At 26.3% G+C, this 9278-nt stretch overlaps 1 protein-coding gene across 1 annotated transcript in view; it reads left to right on the top strand.

The window, feature by feature from the left end:
- Positions 1-799: 799 nt before the first annotated feature.
- The window catches only part of LOC122531480, an 81676-nt gene continuing 73197 nt past the window's right edge, over positions 800-9278 (top strand). The window contains exon 1 of the mRNA XM_043659428.1: positions 800-877. The gene's annotated coding sequence lies outside the window, so the exon portion shown is untranslated. The remainder of the gene's footprint in view (positions 878-9278) is intronic.

The raw sequence follows: 9278 nt of genomic DNA, 5'->3' as shown, positions 1-9278 counted from the left end.
AATTATGATTATTATGAAAATTGAATATACCATCCCTGGTAAAACTAGCTTACTAGAGTTTGCTCTGTTTATAAAATTCATTATGTCTCATAAACGAAGACAGATAGGACATACATTTATATGACTTTTTTTTCATTATTTTTAGGCATACAATCAGCTCCCACAAGTTACGAAACACCCTGTATAATAGATTTAATTTAAATTCGTAATAAGCATAAATTTATTAATATAAGTTTCACGTTTGTGTAAATTTATTTTATCGGAGCAAAATGTTTCATTTTGTGAAAAATTGCCCAGTCAATTGAATCTCTGCCAAATTTCTGGATTTGTTTATTTCAGTTTTTGAACTTGCGCTAATTTAATGAAAATATCTTCCAAATTTCTAGTTTTCTGGTTTTTCGAAAATTTTCTAAATTTTCTAAATTTCCAATTCATAGAAAGTCCGATTTTCTAGATTGAATGAATTTATCTGCAATAAGTGAGAATTGCAGAATCAGTAAACGTTTTTCGAAATTTTAACTATCTTAACAAAATAAATTTCGATTCATCAAACTGAATATATATTGATCATTAGATTATTGTTAATTTCAATGTTAATTTTTCATTAACAAATGACGCGAGACAGTCAATAATTTTATAAAATGAAATCATGTTTAAAGAATCATGGGTAAGAATATTGATGGGAAATAGTCTAGAATAAAAGTTGTTAATTTTCATATTTGTTATACCATGTAAATAACTTTTTAAACTTCTTTTTCCTCGTCATTCTATGCTAATTTAAATTTTGCCTAATGACAATTTTTTTCTATCTTTTATTGTTTCAGAGTTGCAGTCTATTCCAGTTGCGTGGGACACTTTATAAAGGAATCCATTATTGGTAAGTACTATAAAATTTTTTAAATAAAAAAAACTTGCGCAACAAATAGACGTAAAACAATTTCCTATCCAGGTCTCATTTTTAAAGTTTCATTTCAAGGAAACGTGAAATTCCATAAACATCCAATGACCATTAATTATTAAATTATTATTGTGCCATTATCACATATTTTTATATTTAAATTATTATTGTGTATTATCACATATTTCGTAAATATTTTATCAAAAAAAAAAAAAAAAAAAATGACTAGTTGCAAGTTCCATTTTTCAAAGTGTGGATTTCTATAAATATCCAGTGATTATTCCCCGGAAATTGATCGGTAGCAAATTTTTAATCATTGCTCGCCCCCTCCTCTCCTCTTTCAACGAAAAAAGTACAAGTAAACTCCCATCGCGCTGTAATGACACAAATTTAAATGACCGCGGCTGCTCGTTGGCGGCCGTAAGAGATTGCAATTAGGATCCAGCGAGAGATCCGCGATAGCGATTACGATGCCTCCGTCGTGAGAAAGTCCCGGCACGAACCGCGCGCGCGCGGTTTCCTTACTTCCTTCCTTGAGAAGATTCGCCGGCCGCCGCTTCGAGGAATCTTCCCGGTTCGAGGCTGCGGAGTTCGCCTTTCGCTCGCGGCCGGTATGTTTAATTGATTGCGCCAGGGGTCACGGTTCATTTCCAAACGCGATCGTCGGTTTGACGATCCGATTACTTGGACTTGGCGGCCTTGGTCTCGTTGTTCGAGTAAAAAAAAAAAAAAAAAAACGCAGTGGAGCCGTATCTCCCGCATTTGAGATCAGGTGGAATTTTTTTCGAAACACTCGATATATAATTTTTATATAATTCATTTTATATGTATATATTATATTATAATTCTTTTGTGTAATTTTTTTCAATTGTAATATATTTATATACACAGATATTTATATAAATAAATTCTATATAAATTATATAAATTTTCATATATTATATATTATTTTATATTATTTTTATATATTATATATTAGTTTATATTATTTTTATATATTATATTATATATACAAATTATATATAAATTATATGAATTTTTATATATTATATGTATATTTATTATAATTATTTTATATAATTTTTTAAAATTATATTATATTTATATACACAAATATTTATATAAATATATAAATTTTTTTATATTATATGTATATTTATTGTAATTATTTTATATAATTTTTTTAAAATTATAGTATATTTATGTACACAAATATTTATATAAATATATAAATTTTTTTATATTATATGTATATTTATTATAATTTTTTTAATTATAATATATTTATGTACACAAATATTTATATAAATATATAAATTTTTATATATTATATGTATATTTATTATAATTATTTTATATAATTTTTTTAAAATTATAATATATTTATATACACAAATATTTATATAAATATATAAATTTTTATATATTATATGTATATTTATTACAATTGTTTTATATAATTTTTTTAAAATTATAATATATTTATATACACAAAAATTTATATGAATATATAAATTTTTATAGATTATTTTATATGTATATTTATTATAATTATTTTATATAATTTTTTATATATAAATACAGGGTGGCCACTGAAAGACTGAATGACATAAAACAATAATAACTTTTACAAACACGTTTTACAAAAATTTTTTATCATTTTATTTGGAAATACAATTTATTTATTTTATTTTATTTCATTACTTAATTTTTATTGTTTTTATTATTTAATTTCACTTAATTATTTTATTATTTATATATTTATTTACTTAGTTATTAATTCATTAATTTAATTTTATTCTCCAAGAGATGCTCTATAACCTACGAAAAAAGAAAGGAAATAAAAAAAATATTGAAAATGAACAAGTTACGACTTCTTATAAATTATTTCTCATCCATACTTTCATAATTAAAGATGTAATTACATGTATTCTTGTTTTATTAATTGTATATATTAATTTACAAAATCCTTATTTATTAAGATTGATAAATATCACAGAAAAGATTCAACTGTTGAAACAGTTTCGATGACGTGAAATCCTCGTTGGAGATCAGAACGTAAGAGTTAACGAACCCTGCGAGGCTAAATATCCCGCGGATATTGAAGTCTCGTCAAGCCCGCGATTTGCTCGAGGAATGTTGAACATTATCGAAATGAATTTCAATGTCTGGCTCTCGTGTTTTTCTTTCTTTTTTTTTTTTTTTTTTCCTCCAGTTATGTCCGAGACGAGACTATTTTTCCCTGTGCGCGCCGTATGAAAGTGTCAGGCGAAAGTTTCACGGTGTCAACGTCCTTCGAGCTCGTTACACCGCTATACTTGCTTGCTCACTTTTGTTTTTTTTTTAATTATCACGTCTATCGTAGACGTAGAAGGACGTCCGATCCTTTCTTTTCCATTTTTTTTTTTTTTTTTTTTGTTTAAATTTTTATTCCTCGTTAACGTCTTCAGTCTCTTTTATATCATTTGAAGCATCTGAAATAATAATTGCTCCTCGGGAGGTAGAAAGGCGTGTTTCGCTCTTGACGAAGGTCAAAGAACTATTGTACGTGTATTTTTTTTTTTTTTTTTTAATGAGATACGATGACAAGTAGTAAATTAGACAGTGTCGTTGAATTTAAAATTATTTTTGTTTGAAGTAATTACAATATTACAGTTAACACGTGTCGAGTTCTAAACTCCATAAACACGCTTTGTTGCGCAAGTAATTTACAGGCACTCTTGAATTAATGTAAATGAAGTAATAAACTTCGTGTATTATGTTTCTGCTGACTAGACTAAGTATTTTAATATATCGAAATGGGAAACAATTTTTTCAACATCGTGGTGTTTGAATATTAAGATAATATAATCAAATTAATATAACCATCTGTATCTATTTTTTAGTTAATTTATAATTTTATTTTATAATATAATTATTTTATATTATATTATATTTTATTTTTATTTTATACTATATTATATTTTATTTTATTTTTATTTTATACTATATTATATTTTATTTTATTTTTATTTTATACTATATTATATTTTATTTTATTTTCATTTTATATCTATTTATTTCTTAGTTATTTTATAATTTTATTTTATTTTATAATGTAATTATTTTATATTATATTATATTTTATTTTATTTTTATTTTATATCTATTTCTTAGTTATTTTATAATATAATTATTTTACTTTATTTTATTTTTATTTTATATCTATTTCTTAGTTATTTTATAATATAATTATTTTACATTACATTATACTTTATTATAAAAATAAAATCATTTATTTTAGTTTATAATATAATCAAATTAATATAACCACCTGTATCTATTTCTTAGCCATTTTTAAGTACATTTTTGGCGTTCATGGACTGAAATCTTCAAGCAAAATTCGTTCAATTTCAAATTTTTCGCTGATGATTTCTACGTAACTCGACCCAGGTTGAACGCATCCGTTGCATCATTACAAATAATAATAAGCAAGTTGCACGATACACACACGTCACTCTGTTTCTTACTTTCCTCAATTTTCCCGCGAGCCGAGTTCTTCCGTACTTTCGTCTTCGTTCATCCACTTTCGCAAAGGCGCCTCGAGCTCGCCTCGTTGGCTCGCCTATCGTTCATAAATCGCCAACTGACGAAACTACGGTGAATTTACAGACGGTGTTCTCGCAATCGTCGCCTTAGCATACAATCATGGGAGGTTCCGGCGCAGGGCTACGCTCCATTTTCCTTCGTCTCATCTTCCTTTTTTTCTCTCTCAGCTCTCCCCGTCTCTCGTTTCTCTCTTTCTTTCGTTTTCAACCAACCGAGATAATTACCCCGAGATTGTGTTTTCTTTTCCTCGCGTCGTCGTCCTCGCCTTTCTTTTCTTTTCTTTTTTTTTTTTTTTTCTTTCTTTCCAAGCGCGCTTCCAACTGTCTCGCGACACAAGAGGAGAAAGAAGTTGGAGTTGCTTCGCCGTTCGTCGAAGACGGCCATTTTAACCTCTTGCGTTGGAATGATGTGCCTCCCATGACTTTTCTCCCAAAATTGCAGTGTTCCCTCAATTTTAACTACATCGAAGTATAACCCAGGCAAAACAAATAATAAATTCATTACTTCTCAATAATTTCCAGCCAGTGATATCGTATCGACGAGTTCGAAAAGAAGGCGACGAATTGTCGTATTTGGTCACTCGTTATGGTCCGCAATCAGTTTGCCAGCTTAAGGTGGTATTCCAGTGTTTCTCTAACTTTGTTGGGGAATTTTTTGCAAAGAAACTGTTATACCTTTTGCANTGCAAAGAAACTATTATACCTTTTGCAGTCAAATTGACAAGGTTTGTCTGTACGTATTTCAACGACGTTTTAAAATTTCTTAGGACAAAAATAGTTAAAATTAGCGCTCTCACACATAGTCGTCTCCACAGTGTCTATGATTCCGGCCATTCTGCTTGTCGGAAATAAAAAAACGTGAATGTTCCTCAATTAGTATAAGTTTGGCTATAGGATGTAAAAACAAAAGAAAAAAAGTTGGTAATTCAGTTCAAAATGAAACGAATTGTTGTGTACGGTTTTGTCACTCGTTATGGTTCGCAATCAATTGCCAGCGCAAGTGGTTAAGGTTCGCGCTAGGGACGAGACTTGTTCCGCTGTTCTTGGGGATATTATTAACTTCGTTGTGGAAAAGATGGGAAGTTTAATTGCTGCTGATGGAGATACTAGAGAAATGAGATGATGAGAGAGAAAATAGAGAAGAGTGACTGAAGAGTTTGAAATAAGGGAAATAACAACAAGTTTGAAATGACGAGTCATTTTTGCTAATTTTTGCTAATCTTTATTTGATAAAAGTGATTCTACGTTGAATGCAAGTTAAATAGATCGTTTGAGAGTAATTTTTTATTTATTTATTTATAGTCAACTCATTGAAATAATAAATAATCCAGGCAGAAGGTGAAGTTTACACGACAGAGTCAGAAACTATTTGAGAAATTATTATTTGTAGAAATTGATAGGATATGTTTGAATATAAACGACTGAAGAATTATTTATACTGGTATAAAGTTTATAAAACTGAATAATTAAACAGGTTAAATACTGATACAAAATATTAAAGAATGAAATGATTAAATAAATTGGAGGATTAAAGAAAGTCTTGCTTGTTCAAATCAACTAATTACTTTAAGGTAACATGTTATTGGAAGTTCAAGGTAACAAGGATACGTCATTTAAATAATCATTTTTCAAACATTTTCAATTTTCATTCCTAATATAAAATATGTAGCAGAAGATAATAAAAATAGTGAGCAGGAGTTTTTAAAGAGAAACACAAGAATTAAATGAGTAGAATAATAGAATAGAATTGGCAATAAATGTAATCTAATCTTGTAATTATTTTAAACATCTGAGATGTTTAAAACAGCTAGTTTACTTGTATATTAAAAGTTCAAAAAGGACAATATATTGAAATATATTGAATAAGTAATATCAAAATGCTTTCATTTAGTATTTAACATTTATATGATAATTTTAGCAAGCACTCAAAATTAAGCAATATATTATATCAAATAATATCAAATAATATCAAAATAATATCAAATAAATAATATCAAAATGCTTTCATTTAGTGTTTAACATTTATATGATAATTTTAGCAAGCACTCAAAATTAAGCAAAATACTATATTATAAAATACAATATATAATTATATTTAATATAAAATACAGTATGTTAAATACTATAATATATTGTATCATTTACTTATTTAGTAAAAAAAATCTATTAAAATATATTACGAAATACTATGATAAGCAATAAAATTCTGTACTTTATTATACATATTCAAACAGTGCTTCGTTGAATTCTTAAATTTCGCAGAAAATGCATAAAAATTCGCAGTCTAGTAATCCTGTAGTAGACTATGGATTCATAATTCTGTAAAATTATTCCAAGATATAATTCAGAATAGTTCAAAAAGTAGAATCTAGACAGAGATTCGTTGCATACATTAATTACCATGCATCTACTATCACAGATATTGCATTTTCAATATTTTACATATTACATGTTACTTACTATTTTTTAATATATTTAATTTATTTAATGTCTCACATTTATTATTATTTAATGTGTCAAATTTATTTAATATCTCACATTTATTATTATATTATTATTATATTATTTACATTTATTATTTATTATTATTTAATATCTTACATTTATTGTTATATTATCATTTACATTTATTATTTATTATTATTTGATACCTCACATTTATTATTATATTATTATTTACATTTATTGTTTATTATTATTTAATATCTCACATTTACTATTATATTATTATTTACATTTCTTATTTATTATTATTTAATATCTCACATTTACTATTATATTATTATTTACATTTATTATTTATTATTATTTAATATCTCACAGTTACTATTACATTATTATTTACATTTGTTATTTATTATTATTTGATATATATTTAATAAATCAAATATATTTTACATGGGTCCGTGTATCTTTACCGTAAATTTTCTAAAATGCGTGATTATTACGCGTTGAAGCGAACGGTGAAATAAAATAAGCAAGTGTAAATAAGGAGGTGCGCTGATAGAGACGAACGACTTAATCTTCAAGGTTTCTGAGAACGTTAGAAACGGTGATCAAACAGAAGACGCATCTGCATAATTTTCCGCATGTAACATTCTAGAAGGTGCTTCAGAACCTGTAAATTAACATAAATTGCCTACCTGTTTACTCACTTGATGAATGCTCGATTGTGAAGCAAATAAATTTAGATAGAATATTGGCCGCCGTAAAAATATGAACCGCTTCTAAAAAAGGGTCTAAAATAAAACGTGCGTGTAATTTACGTTGATGGCCAACACTAACGAAGAAATTTTTTTCGTGCCATTCTCGTTTTTTAAACGAGTCCATTATTTCATCGAGATATATATATATATATGTATACCTGTCTGTCGTTTGTGGCAACGTGGCTTCATTTTGAAGTTGAAGATTGAATTCAATGCAGTTATTTCTCAGTAGTGAGAAACGTAGAAGTTTTACATACTATTTTCTGCAAATTTTTTTCCGTAGTTCGAGCTTTGTCGAGCGGATTTTTTTATGTAAAAAAGAATGATAGTTGTTAATTGAAAAAAAGATTAACGATATCGTAACGAACTCTTGTTATGCGTAAAAGAATAAATAACAATTGTTACAAGTGTCGTATGAAAGAATGAAAATTCGTTAAATTTGTTTAACATGTTTCGACAACGATTTTTATACGAAAAAAAATATGTGGCGATCAATTTAGAAAAATATTCACGGTCTTATTGTACTTATTCAAACATGAAAAATATATAAATTTTAATATATAAAAATATTTAAATTTAAATTTATAATATAATATTGATATTAATTATAATATAATATAATTAAATTTTAATATAATATAATATTAATTATAATATAATATAATTAAAATATAATATTAAATTTAAAACATGAAAAATATATAAATTTTAATATATATATAATAAATTTATATTTATTTATATATATTATATTTATATACATATAAATTTTAATATTTATTTTACATCATGGCTATGATTAAATATTAACGTTATTGACATGAACAATTAATTTAAAATAATTAAAACAAATTAAATGTTACTGGTCTAACACAAATTACTGCAATCATCTATAACTCAATGATATTATCCGAAATATGGATCAAAATCAATTTATACTGCAAGCTCAACTATTTCAATAATTTCATCGTAAAAAATATTTATTATTAAAAAAACACTTTTATTTCATTAATATATTTGTTATTTATTGCTAAAAAATATTTTCATTATTAAAATATTATTTCAACAATTATGTAATACATATTAATGTTATGTATTTAACAAATATTCTCAGTTATAATATATATAATTATTATTAACTATAATATTACAGTTAATAGATATTAATTATTTATTCATTTTTTCGTGTTTTCTAATTTCGATATTAACTGGACCAACCACCTTTCTCTTTAAATAAAACGTAAAATTCCTCTAGAATATAGAAATGAAGTGTCTATTCTCCAAGAGTTGTGCGAACTCTCATTATACACAACTGTACAGAATTATCTCGCTTGCGAGCATCGTTCTGTGCTATCGAGCAATTTATACGGAGAAAGTTTACGCCAGATACGAGATTCTTTTCTGGACAGGCTTAGGTCATTAATTCCACTAAATCCTTTCACTTATTTACGAGATACGAGTTGGTTAAATGATCTCTGCTATGGTATGTGCAGCTCATAAAGTATCCACATTCTTCTAGGTTGACTGCTGGGAATGCAGACACTTTCTATCTAGACCTTACTAAAAAGTTGAGCAAAAGAAAAAAAA

The sequence above is a fragment of the Frieseomelitta varia genome, unplaced genomic scaffold, assembly GCF_011392965.1.
Source record: "Frieseomelitta varia isolate USP_RPSP 00005682 unplaced genomic scaffold, Fvar_1.2 scaffold_400, whole genome shotgun sequence".
NCBI lineage: Eukaryota > Metazoa > Arthropoda > Insecta > Hymenoptera > Apidae > Frieseomelitta > Frieseomelitta varia.
The sequence above is the reverse complement of the archived record's forward strand: the minus strand, read 5'-3'. Positions and strand labels throughout refer to the sequence as shown.